We start from the raw sequence: 13640 nt of genomic DNA on the forward strand, positions 1-13640 counted from the left end.
TGTGCCGATCTATGTAAACTTACTCAATAATTGGAACCTTCCCTCCCTCACACCCACAACCCTCTATTTTTCTTGCATCCATGTGTCCGTCTTTTAATACCCCTATATTGGTATCAACCTCCTCTCTGCGGATCTGTTCTGAGTCCCTTTCTCACCTTCTAACCCCATATGTTTTTGGAATGTGGAAGGAAACTGAAACGCCCGGAGAAACCCATGCAGTGGCAGATTCAAACCTGTAATGACTATACAACCATGGAGAATAGAGAACACAGATTGGAGCGACTAGACTGAGACCACCTGCAAACTGGAGGGACAAAACCTCACCTTCCATTTGGGCACCCTCCAACCAGATGGCATTAACATCAACCTCCTGTTTCCATTAAAATCCCCCTGCTCTGTCCCCCAGCATACCTTGATGAAGGGCTCACTCGAAACGTCAGTTTTGTATTTTTACCTTCGCTATATAAAGGAAGGACACTGTTTGACCTGCTGGGTTTCTCCAGTGTTGTGTTTTTACTTCAACCACAGTGTCTGCAGACTTTCGTGTTTTACTTCCCTCAGCTCTCTCTTCTCTCTCTCTCTCTCTCTCTCTCTGTCTCTCCCCTTTTTCCTCTATCTCCTTTCACAGAACCAAAATTAATTCTCAGCAATTATCATATCCAATTAATACCTTTTGTCTGTTGGCCTGGACTCCTCTCCCTCCCCAGTCTTTATCCGGATGCCTTCCTGTTTTTTGCTTACACCTTGAGGATGAACTCAGGTCAAAATGTTGGGGTAATATATCTTTACTTCATATGGCACTTAGTCTGTCTTTTTACTTTAATCACAGCATCTGCAGACTTTTGTATTTCACACAATGGAGCATAATGCCCATTGTCAATGTGCTTGTAATGGCTCCTTCAAACAATGGTGATATTTACCTGCTAATCGGTTTGGTGATGTTTAACAAGGGATCAGTATTATCCCAATGTAGTTGAAGTCAATACATGACGCTGGAAGAACTCAGCAGGTCAAACAGTGTCCTTTATAGAGCAAAGATAAAGATGCAGAACCGACCTTTTGAGTTTGAGTCCCTCATTAATATTAACAGGGACATTTAGAAGAGAGGCAGAAAATTCCAAAGGCTTGTGGAGAAAAATGAGCAGGAATGATGTTATGGCAGTATAACAAATACAATAAATATTAGATATAGATTGGTTCAGTAGAACTTTTTACATCAATTGTATCCTACTCCACAGAAATTAAATAGATTAAAATCAGATAGGTACTTTTTTGCATTCCACGTGGTCACGTTCAAAATTGAGGCCACTTTGGATAGAATTCGGAAGATTCCTAGAACAAGTTAAGGGAGTTAAATTTCCACAAGATCTGATGCTTTTTTTAAATTGGCTAATATTTTGGCAATAAGGCCTAAATTGAAATTGATTTTTTTTCCAAAGGGAATTTGTGAAAATTGCACTAGCAGTTGCAAGAAAAAGTACACCAGTGACATGGAAATCAGATTCGCATTTCGGAATGGAAAGATGGTACATGGAAATACATAGTCGTATTCCTCTTGAGAAGATGTCATAATTTAAGGAATAAATATAATTGTTTTTGAAAATTTGGTGCCATACTTACAAACTGTAGATATTCATTTATAAAGAGGTTTCCCTGAACCTCATGGTAACCAAGTTTGTTTTTCCTTTTTTATTTACTTTTCTGTGGTTTTTACTCTTTTATCTCAATTTTTTTCTTTTACTCTTGCCTTTCTATTCTTTGGGGAATATTATTGGGGGGGAGGGGATTGGTGGATTTCACTGGGGTATAATATGTATTTGAAATATATGACTGTTATTTTCTGTATTTGGATATCAATACATGTACCGAAATTATAAATAAAATATTCAAAAAAAGAGGCAGCTGTTGGGGGTTGAGAGAGAGAGTTTGTTGGTGTTGAGTTCAGATGATCGGTCTTTCTTTGGATGGTGAAGACAGGGGATGAAATGCAGAGGGCCAAAGGAATAAAGAACATGCTTGCAATTTAACTTGAAATAGCAGCCAGAGGTAATCATTCAGAGCCGGTTGTTAAATATGCTGCAAAGTTCTTAGAAACGCTCCAAGCTGCCAACATCTGAGACTCACAAGGAGCAAATCCTAGGGACCTTTCCTGGCTCTCTGCATAAACTTTGGAGTAAAACTTTGATTGAACTCTGAATGTTTACTGAGGTTTTGGTGAGAGAATGTTTCTCTCTGCTTCAGGGCAGTGCATGTGGCCTGTGACTCAAGTCTAAACACTTTCACCAGCCAGCTTTCGATTGTACACATCACCTTTCTCCTTGGGTGAAATGTAATTTAGAACAATTCCCCATCGGCCTTTGGAGTTTTTCAGGATCTGCCCACGTGCTGTTTAAGTTGCTTTATTTTTCATTCATTTTCTTACCTATCATCAAAAAAGCATTTAACTTTTAATTTCCGACTCTACTTTGTTCTCAGTAGATCAAGAGATAAATATAGATGGTAAGGCCATTTGGACCATCGATCTAAAGGAAATCGATGGATAAAATAAACCTCAGAAGGATTCAAGATAAATTGCAGATTGCCCCATTAAATTGTTTCTTAAATGATTCCAGAGTTTTTGCAAACATTGCTCTCCGGGGATACCTGCTCCAAGCACTGAGCAATCTCTGCGTGAATGGAATTTGTAATAGCCATCAAAAATGTATCTTCTAATTGTGTGAATGTACATTTGAAACAAGAGCCCATGATTGATTAGAATCAGCATGTGTTTGATATGTGAGTTTGTGACAATTTGCGATCTGTGTACAATTCCAGAATATTGATACATATGTAGTGGCGGCTTCACTGCTCACTGAAGGATCGCATAACCAGACGGGTTGAGTTCAGTGAGCAAAAACTGATTTATTACAGGCTGCCTGGCTGGTTTTCTACTCCCAGCTCTGACCTGGCTGAGAACCGCACTGGGGGCCCCCAACGTCACCGGGGTGTCCCGTGGGTCCCCAAGCGTGGGCTTCTGAGTCTGGTGCTGAGGTCGGGAGGAAACTCCCGATGGCGCCATTTTGACCAGCTGCCCCATTGCGTGCGCGACGTGGGGCTGGTTCGCCTGCCTAATGGCGTACCACCACACAGTCCCCCCCCCAGAACCAGCGCCAATTACCTTTTTTGCTGGGCGGCCTCGCTTCTTGGGTTGGGCCACAACTACTGGTTCGGTGGGGTTGAGGTGGGCTGGCTTTAACCTGTCCACCGTAAACAGTTCCCTCTTACTACCGATGTCCAGTGTGAAAGTGGATCCTGAACACTGGATGACTTTGTACGGCTCTTCGTATGGTATTTATAGAGGTGCTGTGGATGGGCCCCGCCTGATAAAAACGTACTCTGCGGAGTACAGCTCATTGGGGATGTAAGAGGCCCGTGTGCCATGTCTGGGCAGCGGTGGGTGTGTGAAGGAGTCCAACTGGGCCCGGAGGCGGGGAAGTAGACCATGTGGTGACTGCTGGGGGTTGTGAGGTGTGTTGATGAACTCACCAGGTAGGGCTACGGTGCACCGTAGACCAGTTTGGCTGATGACGCCTGTAGGTCTTCTTTGGGTGTCAAGCGGATGCCCAGGAGCACCCAAGGCAGCTCGTCCACCCAGTTGGGGTCGGTGAGGCGGGCCATAAGTGCCGACTTAAGGTGGTGGTGCAATCACACAACTAGCCCATTGGCCTGTGAGTGATAGGTCGTGGTGTGATGTAGTTTGATCCCCAGCCTGTTGGCGAGCTGTGCGCAGAGTGCAGAGGTGAACTGGGTGCCCCGATCACTGGTGAGGTAGTTCGGGACGCCAAACCAGGCAACCCAACTGTTCAAAAGCGCTCGGGAGCAGGAGTCCTTGGAAGCATTTGACATCGGGATCGCCTCGGGCCAATGAGGGGTGCAGTGAAAAGGTAATAGTTACCTCGGGAAACAGGTAAGGGTCCGATGATGTCCACATGTATTTGGCTGAACCATTCCCGGACGTGTTCGAAATCTTGTACGGGTGCTCTGGTGTGCCTGTGTACCTTGGAAAGCTGGAAATGGGTGCAAGTTCTGGCCCAGTCCGCAATCTGCTTCCAAAGCCCGTGCCAGACGAAACATTCTGCTTCCATACAAACCATGGACCTGATGGAAGGGTGGGAAAGGTCATGGATATGGTGGAAGACTTGCCTGCACCACTGTTGGGGAACCACTAGACGCAGGTTGCCCTTGGAGACATCGCACAGGATGGTGCCCTCACCGTGAGGAGTCCTGAGGTCCTGGAAGCACAGGCCCATGATGGCAGTCCTGAAAGCCTGCATCTCCTCATCGGACTTCTGGTCCTGGGCGAGCTGGTCGAAGTTGAGGCCGGGTGTCAGCATGCAAATGTCAGTCATGAGAGTGCGTCGGCGACCACGTTGTCTTTCCCCGCCTTGTGCCGAATGTTGGTGGTGAACTCTGACACGAAGGAGAGGTGACGCTCTTGGTGGGCTGACCAGGGATCTTTTGCCATAGTGAGCGCCTGAGTAAGGGGTTTGTGGTCAATAAAAATGGTGAAAGGCCTCCCCTCCAAGAAATAGTGGAAATGCCATACAACTAGGTACATGCCCAGCAACTTACGATCGAAAGCGCTATACTTACACTCTGGCGGGCGAAGAAGTCGGCTAAAGAATGCCAGTGGTTTCCACTGTCCATTCACCTGCTGCTCCAGGATGGCGCCGACAGCTGTGGCAGAGGCATTGACGGAGAGCACCATATGCAGGTCGGTGCGTGGGTGGACGAGCAGGGTAGTCTTCGTGAGGGCATCTTTCGTGGCTTCGAATGCCCTGCTGGCCTCTGGAGTCCAGGCAAGTGTCTTGTCTTTGGCCGCGATGAGGGCGAAGAGCGGCTGCATGATGCGCGCAGCGCCTGGAATGAAGAGGTTATAGAAATTGACCGTACCCGTGAACTCCTGTAGCCCCTTGGGGTTGACCGGGCGTGGGAACTCCCTGATTGCAGCGACCTTCGTAGCTGCAGATGTGGCTCCTTCGGCCATGATGGTATGGCCCAGGAACTGAATGGACTCTTTCCTGAAATGGCACTTGGCCGGATTGATCGTTAGGCCGAAGTTGGCCAGTCGGGAGAAGAGGGTGCGCAGGTGAGACTTGTGTTGTGCTCGGTCTCTGCTGTTGACAAGGATGTCATCCAGGTAAATGAATACGAAATTTAAATCCCTGCTCACTGTGTCCATAAGGTGCTGGAAGGTCTGGGTGGCATTCATGAGCCCGAACGGTATGCGTAGGAACTCGAACAAGCTGAAGGGGGTGATGATGGCCTTTTTGGGTATGTCCTCAGGGATCACTGGGATTTGGTAATACCCGCGCACCAGGTCAACCTTGGAGAATACCCTTGCACCATGCAGGTTGGAAGTAAAGTCCTGGATGTGAGGGATCGGGTAACGGTCAGGTACTGTTGCGTCATTAAGCCATCAATAATCTCCGCAGGGTTGCCAGCTGCCGGAGGCTTTCGGGACCAAGTGGAGTGGTGAGGCCCAAGGACTGTTGGAGCGCCAAATGTTCCCCAGCTCCTGCAGATGCGAGAACTCTTCCTTTGCTATCTGGAGCTTATCTGGCGGGAGCCGGCATGCCTTGGCGTGGACTGGCGGGCCTTGGATGGGGATGTAATGAAACACCCTGTGGTGTGGTGAGGCGGCGAAGAACTGCAGCTTGAGGAGGGATGGGAACTCGTCCATGATACGCTGAAACTCATCCTTGGGCGTGCTGAGCATGGCCATTTGCGGCTGCTCTGTGCGGGAGGCTTTGAGGCGAATGGATTGGATGGTACGGGTATCTACTAGTCGCCTACCTCGAATATCGACCAGGAGTCCGTGGGCGAGGAGGAAGTTAACACCCAGGATGGTGGTTGGAAGGGATGAAATGGTGAACTTCCATGAGAACTTGCGCTTGCCGATCTGGATGTGGATGGTGTCGTCTCCATACGTTCGGTTCTCCGTCACATTGGCTGCACGGAGGGGAGGTCCTTGAGGCCGGTTCCGAGACTTGATGGGTGTGGCTGGGATGACGCTGATCTGAGCCCCAGTGTCGATGAGGAAGCGTTGGCCACTGACTGAATCCTGCAGGTAGAGAAGGCTGTGTTCTTGGCCAGCCGCCGCAGCCATTAACAGCTGACGACTCTTCCAAGCCTTGGCTCCCCAGCGCTGGTGGAATAAGGAGAGGCCTGAAGTGCATGGCTTGCTTCTGGCTATGCTCTTTGAGGCCCCTGAAGGGGCCAGGTGTTCCACTGCAGCGCTAGAGAAAGGCTTGGCACGGTCATGCCCGTGACTCATTACCTGCTGGACTGCTGAGCCCTCCAGGAATCATTCGAGCCATAGCTCCTGAGCCTTTTAAGTGACCTTCCTAGGGTCGACGAAGCTCTCCTGGGACAGTAACGGCTGGATGTCTTCAGGCAGATGGTCAAGGAAGATGCATTCGAAGAGTGGGCAGTTGGTGTGATCGCCCATGAGCACGAGCATCTCATCCATCAACTCGATTGGAGTTCTGTCCCCCAGTGTGTTGAGGCGCAACATCCAAGCGGCACGCTGGCGCCTGGAGAGGCTGAGGGAGCCGCTGAGCACCCGCTTGATGGTCCTTTACTTATCTTCCGTGGGTGGGTGTTGAACGAGGTTCAGCACTCGTTTGGGGGTGGCCTGGTCCAGGGCGGCGACCACGTGGTAAAACTTGGTTGAAACCGATGAAATCTGGCGGAGGTGAAACTGAGCTTCGACATGGTTGAACCAGGTCTCTGGCTCCTGAACCCAGAAGTCAGGAAGCTTGATGGCTATAGCGTTGATCAAAGGGTAGTTCACATTGGGTTCAAAAACGTTTGAACCTGTCGGGGTCACCAATAGTAGCGGTGGCTACACTGCTAACTGAAGGATTGCACAACCAGACAGGTTGAGTTCAGTAAACAAAACTGGTTTATTGCAGGCTGCCTGGCTGGTCTTATACTCCCAGCCTGGACCTGGCTGAGAACCGCACTGGGGGCCCCCGACGTCACTGGAGCATCACGTGGGTCCCCAAGTGTGGGCTTCTGACCCCAGTGTCAAGGTCGGGAGAAAACACCCAACGGCACCATTTTAGCTGGCTGCCCCGCCACATGCGTGACAAGCGGGGCTGGTTCACCTGCCTAATGGCATGCCGCCACACATATTTATTTTATATTATATTTAGATGTATGGTCCAGATTATTATGTGCTGGGTGAGAAATGTATTGCAAGGGTATTGTACGTGCACCGTGGTCCAGAAAAAAGGTGTTTCATCTGATTGTATTTGCACAGTCAGATGATAATAAACTTGAACTTGATCTTTGGAGGTCTGCAAGTGTCTGCTTTCATGTTTGTGTGTTTGCTTAATGTCTGTCTGTATTTGCTTTGTGTGTAGGTGTGTGTGTATGTGTGTGTGTGTGTGTGCGTGCTCACGTACTTATGTGTATATGTGTGTGTGTGTTTCAGTGTCTGTGTATGTATGTATTTGCATATGTATTTGTGCATGTCAGTGTCTGTGTGTGTGTGTATATACGTATGTGTACGTGTGTGTCAGTGTGTGTGGGCGCACTAATGTGTATGTGTATATGTGTGTTCGTGTGTGTGTCCGTGTGTGTGTGTGTGTGTGTATCCACGTGTGTGTGTATGTGTGTGTGTGTATATGTATATGTATATGTATGTGTGCGTGTCAGTGTCTGTTTGTGTGTGTATGTACGTGTGCGTGTGTGTGTGCACGCACAAATGTGTATGTTTATATGTGTGTGTGTGTGTGTGTGTCCGTCTGTATGTGTGTGTGTCCGTGTGTGTGTGTGTGTGTGTCCGTCTGTGTGTGTGTACGTATGTGTATATGTGTGTGTGCGTGTCAGTGTCTGTGTGTGTGTGTATGTGAGTGTGTGTGCGCACACTAATGTGTGTGTGTGTGTGTGTGTGTGTGTGTGTGTGTGTGTGTGTGAGACAGAAACAGACTCTTCTACCCACCATCCCATGATGACTTGTCCATTTAAAGGCAATAACATCTGTACTCTCCAATGCCTTGTCTTCTCAAGTTCTTGTCTAATGTCTCTTAAACGTAGTGACTGTACCCTCACCCCTCCACCTCCTCTGGTTGCGAGATCCAGACAGCAGCTACTCTCTGCACCAAAAGATTCCCCTCATATCTCTTCTAAACTCCTTAACCTTATACCTTCCTGTTTTTGAACCACTACCATGGGAAAGAAGATAATGAGAGGAAGTGTATTGTCCTGCACACAAGTACAATGTATATTTGCACCAGCAAAACAGGTATCAGAAAACCAACCAATAATAGAACATTCCAACACAGTACAAGCCCTTCAGCCCCATGATGTTGTGCTGGCCCATGTAAACCTACTCCACAACAATCTAACCCTTCCCTCCCTCACACCCACAACCCTCTATTTTTCTTACATCCAGGTGCCTGTCCAAGAGTCTTTTGTATGTCCCTAATGTTCCAGCTTCCTCCACCACCCCCAGCATTCTAGGCACCCACCAATCTCTATGTAAAAACTTACCTGTGACATCTCCCTTAAATTTTCCTCCACTCACCTTAAACAGACGTCCACTGATATTTGCTGCTGTTGCCCTGGGAATAACGTCCTGGCTGTCCATCGTCTCCAAGCCCTGCATAATGTTATATATCTCTATTGCGTTGCCTCTCATCCTTCATGGCTCCAAAAAGAAAAGCTTGTCTACCTTGCAAAGTGAAAAGAAGTAAAAGATGAAAGTCTGCAGACACTGTGATGGAAGTAAAATCACAATGTTGGAGAAACACAGCAGGTCAAACAATGTCCTTTATGTGGCAAAGATAAAGATACAGAACCGACATTTTGGGCCTGAGCCCTTCATCAAGGAATGAAACATCCTGGCTACATCTACTCTGTCCAGGCCTTTCAGCATTCAAAATGCCCCAATGAGGTTCCCCCCTCATCCTTCTGTACCCCAACGAGTCCAGTCCAAGAGCCGACAAATATTCCTTTCATTCCTGGTATCATTCTAATAACTCTTCTCTGAACCGTCTCCAACACTGTTAGGTCTGCTTTGTTCATGAATGAGTGAGACAAACACCAGGCTGAGTCGAAATCAGGGTTCTTTGTTCTTTATTACCGGATTGTAACACTTGTGACCAACCATGTTAGTCGGAGAATGCATTCTGCCGTTATCAGCAAAATGGTGATTTTTTATACCCTTGGATATGTGCTTAGAACATCATCATATCATTACTTGTCCAATGACTAAAACTGTTGCTATCCTTTCCCTGCTAGCTTCCTGCCTCTCAATCCATCAATGTCTCTCTTATCTTGTAAGTACAAGGATGCATTCACATCTTGTTACAGCCCTGTACATTCCCATCTCATGATGTTTTACCTAACAGGAGTACAAGGACACCTCCCCTTCTTGTTACTGCCCTGTACAGGGTAACTCCCTACACATTCCCATCTCATGATGTTTTACCTTACAACACCAGCACTTCCTTTCTCAAATAAGGCATCCAAAACTCTACAGGTCTCCACGTGAGGTCTCACCAGTGCCCTATAGAGTCTCAACATTACTTCCCTGATCTTATGTGCTATCCCCCTGTTAATGAACGCCAACATTGCATTTGCCTTCTTCGCCACCGACTCAACCTGGAGATTAACCTTTAGGGTATCCTGCACAAGGACGCCCAAGTCCCTTTGCAGCTCAGAATTTTGACTTTTCTCCCCATCTAAATAATAGTTTTCCTGACTATTTCTTCTTCCAAAGTGCAGACCATACACTTTCCAACATTATAGTTCATCTACCACCTTTTCATTCATTCTCCTAATCTATCTATAGGGTAAACATTTTTTTAAACTGAGGTAAACGATTTCATTGATGAGTAACATTTCAATGGTCAATCTAGTAGTTATTCAAAATGGTAGTGAGATCTAGTGTGGAAACTAAAAAGGGCAATGTACAGACAGTGCATTTATTGCTAACAAGCCACTTAAAAATGGCCAATGGGCCACAGTTGGCCTGGGTGCCATAGTTTGGCCACCCTGGCTCAACACATTTGGTGACACCTCCCCTTCCCATTGACTCGAGTTGTCTCTTCACATTCATAGTGGTTGAAGATTTAGTGATTTTGTCAGGTTATGAGGTTACAGTTTGAAGTAAGTGCAATCTGCGCTTGCCTATTGCCCCATAGCATCTCATTGACGATCAATATGCCTTTGGGAGCACTGATTATTTATTTATAGGAAAGCCTTTTGATCACAAGGGAATTCTTTGCTCTAGCAGAAAGCAGAGTTTCCTCCCAGGTGGAGGTTTTACTCTGAGGAACGTAAATGATCGCACGCATAGTAGTTTCAGCTACATCTGTTACAAGTTCAAGGAGTTGCATTTTAGGAAGTAAATGGCAGGGATCTGGACAATGTTGAGTAACAGAGAGACCAGGGTGGGGAGGGGGGGGTGGGTGTAACAAGTTCATCGTTCCCTGATAACAGCAATGTGGGCAGATAGGGTGCAGTGGAAGATATCTGGCATGCTTGCCTACATTAGTCAGGGCACTGAGGACAGGCAGATGGGACATCATCTTCTAACTGTACAAGATGTTGATGGGGCCACATGGAGTATTGTGTGTGGTTCTGGTCACTAGAGGACTGACTTCATCAAGTGGCATGATTAGTGTAGCGGTTAACAACACTATAATAGAGGCAGCGGCCTGGGTTCAAATCCCGCGCTGTCTGTAAGGAGTTTGTACATTTTTCCCATGTCTGCGTATGTTTCCTTTGGGTGCTCCAGTTTCCTCCCACCCTTCAAAACTTATGGGGGTTGTAGATTGATTTGGATGTAATTGGGTAGCATGTGCATAAATGCTGGAATTGGTTTCTACGATGCTGTAAATAATTTTTTTTTAAAGACAAAATGGGTGCAGAGAAGATTAGCAGAGCTAGGGCTTTTCTCTTTGGAATGACGAAGGGTGAAAGGTGACTTAACGGAGATAGATAAGGTGGACAGCCAGCAACGTTTTCTTGGGGTGACAGCAGCAAATACCAAAGGACATCTGTACAAGGTGAATGGATAAAAGTTTTGGCGAGATGTCAGGGGTAAGGTTTTTTATTACACAGAGAGTAACAGGTGCCTGAATGCATTGTTGAGGGTGATGGTGGAGGCTGGTACAATAGGGATATTCAAAAGACTCTTAGACAGGCACATAGATGTAAGAAAAAAATAGAGGGTTGTTGGTGTGAAGGAGGGAAGGGTTAGATTGCCGAGCCTGATTATATAGGTTGGCACAACATCATGGGCAAAAAGGCCGTAACATTCTATGTTTTTATTGCAAAGACATTGCAGTTTAAAAATAAGGAAGTTAAACAAGAAAGAATGCAAACGCTGGGGATGAGTGCAACCTACAAACGTGCTGGAGAAACTCAGCAGTTCACGTCCGCAGGAAGTAAAGGGTAGCCCGGGCCCTTCATCAAAGTATAGGAATACATAGAAAATTTCAACATCGACCTATTGACCTCTTTTGATTCGTGCACAAGAGCACCAAGATCTCATGGACATGCAGGAGACTAGAGATGCAGGAAGCTGGAGCAGTTCGGTCTGCTGGAGAAACCCAACAGGTCAAGTAGCATCAGTGGGAGAGAAAGAATACTCGACGGTTCGGGTTAGAACTGTCCTGATGAAGCGTTCCAGCCTAAAAATGTGATCATTCTTTCTTTCATGGTGCTTTACCCACTGAGTTCATCCAGCTAATTGTCCTCAACACCTTGATGAGGAGTTTGTCCTTTACTTGTAGTCCCTCTTTGTTGGAAAATCATGTTTTTTCCATGGGGCTGATTGAAGTGGCGGACCTGACGCTTCCCAACATGGCGAACTTTCTTCCCACACACTCAATCAGTTGCAGTCCCCTCAGATACATCCTACTGATGATTTTCCTTTCTTTGATAGGATTAATTGAACATTAATTTATACTTATCTGTGGAACAGGACTCAGAACACCGACGTCAAACAGAAAACATTTGCTTTAATTTTTCAGTTTAATTGAAATTTTCTAAATTTAGACATACATCATGGTGACAGGGCCTCCCAGCCCTTGAGGTCTTGCTGCCCAATTACACTCATGTGACCAATTAACCCCAAGTGTTTGGGGAACACGGGAAGAAACTGAATAATTGTAACCAAAGATTTCAGGTATTTATGCGTACATAAAATATCCATTTCACCTGTCATTTCCCTCTGCCCCAATATAATTTTTCCTATCTCAGTCTGAATTGTTTATTATTTTTATTATTACTTGTACAACGAGAAATAAAGTCATTTGGCGAGTAGTCCACCTTGTCATCTTATACATAGTACAGCAGTTAAAAACACAAGTGGAGAGAGTAAAAGCAACATTATCTAACAAGTGTGATGTTCTTTCAGGAGTCTGATAACAGCAGGAAAGAAACAGTAAAGGACCCACATTCACATTTAATGATCTTTCCTACTGTTCATGTATTGAGAAGCTTTTAGCCCATTGTAATGTTACTTTCCTCCTGTTCTCCCCTTACTGGTATCTAGCAAAAGGTAGTGGACATCGTTAAAACCCTTCCTCCCCCCCCCCCCCCCCCACCCCCACATCAAGAACATCTACAGGGAGTAGCAGCAATCATCAAGGATCTACACCACCCAGCACCACCCAGGATTGGTGGTGAGGTGCTGCTTCCCGCCATAAGGTCACGGCCATCGCTCCCCATCAGAATTGCTCCGATCTCCTCTCGCAGGCGATTGGTATTCAGAAAAATCGTAGAACAGAAGTGTGTGTGCTTTGTTAGAGATGAGATGATTAAGATAGAGAAGATCAGAGAGGAATGCTCACAGAGTGTATTCTGAGGAAGAGATCCTGTGTTATAAACAAGCGTGATGTGGATAGGAGGCACATACTTAATCTGATTGTACGTTGTTTACAGGACAGAAGAAAGCCAGTCACCATATCAGGCACGTGCATGCCACCAGAGGAGTCGTTCATCATCCCAATCCCCCACTCCTGACTTCCTGTATGGCTTAAAAAGTAAAAATTACAAGGAAAAGTGAAATAAAACATGTTATCCAAAGGACTGGAATGAAATGCAGAAAAGGGATAAATAGACAGAAGTAATATAATTTTTTAAAAATTAATGTTTATGGATAAAAGAGTAAAAACACAATTTGAAGAAACAGATTAGACAGTCTACTTTATGTCGCAAAGATAAAGATACATCAATGTTTGGGGGCTTGAACCCTTCATTAAGGTATGGACAAAATGTAGACAGGCGCCCAAACAAAATGGTGGGGGAGAGGGATGGGGAGGAGCACGGATCCAAAGGCAGGAGGTAATAGGTGGAGAAGAGAGGGAGGGCACAGCAGCAAACTGGGGGAGGGGAGATGGCTCTGTGAATGGAGAGGGAACTGGATGGAGAGCTGAGGAAAGGAGAGAGGGATGGGGAAGAGAGAGAGAATGGAGAGTAGTCTAGCAGAAACTGGAGAAGTTGGTGTTAATGTAGTTCAGCTGGAGAGGGTCCAGTTGGAAAATCAAGTGTTGTTCCTCCAAGTTACAGGTGATCTTGGTGGGATAGTATGAGGCTATGGATAGGCAGAGAGTTGGACGCAGAACTGAAATGGTTGG

At 46.3% G+C, this 13640-nt stretch overlaps 1 protein-coding gene across 7 annotated transcripts in view; it reads right to left on the reverse strand.

The window, feature by feature from the left end:
• Positions 1 to 13640, reverse strand: part of LOC138747881 (cation channel sperm-associated auxiliary subunit gamma-like) — a 196406-nt gene that overhangs the window by 42088 nt on the left and 140678 nt on the right. For all 7 annotated transcript variants that reach the window (XR_011347709.1, XR_011347711.1, XR_011347707.1 and 4 more), the window contains one exon: positions 8576 to 8722. The gene's annotated coding sequence lies outside the window, so the exon portion shown is untranslated. The remainder of the gene's footprint in view (positions 1 to 8575; positions 8723 to 13640) is intronic.

The sequence above is a fragment of the Narcine bancroftii genome, chromosome 13, assembly GCF_036971445.1.
Source record: "Narcine bancroftii isolate sNarBan1 chromosome 13, sNarBan1.hap1, whole genome shotgun sequence".
NCBI lineage: Eukaryota > Metazoa > Chordata > Chondrichthyes > Torpediniformes > Narcinidae > Narcine > Narcine bancroftii.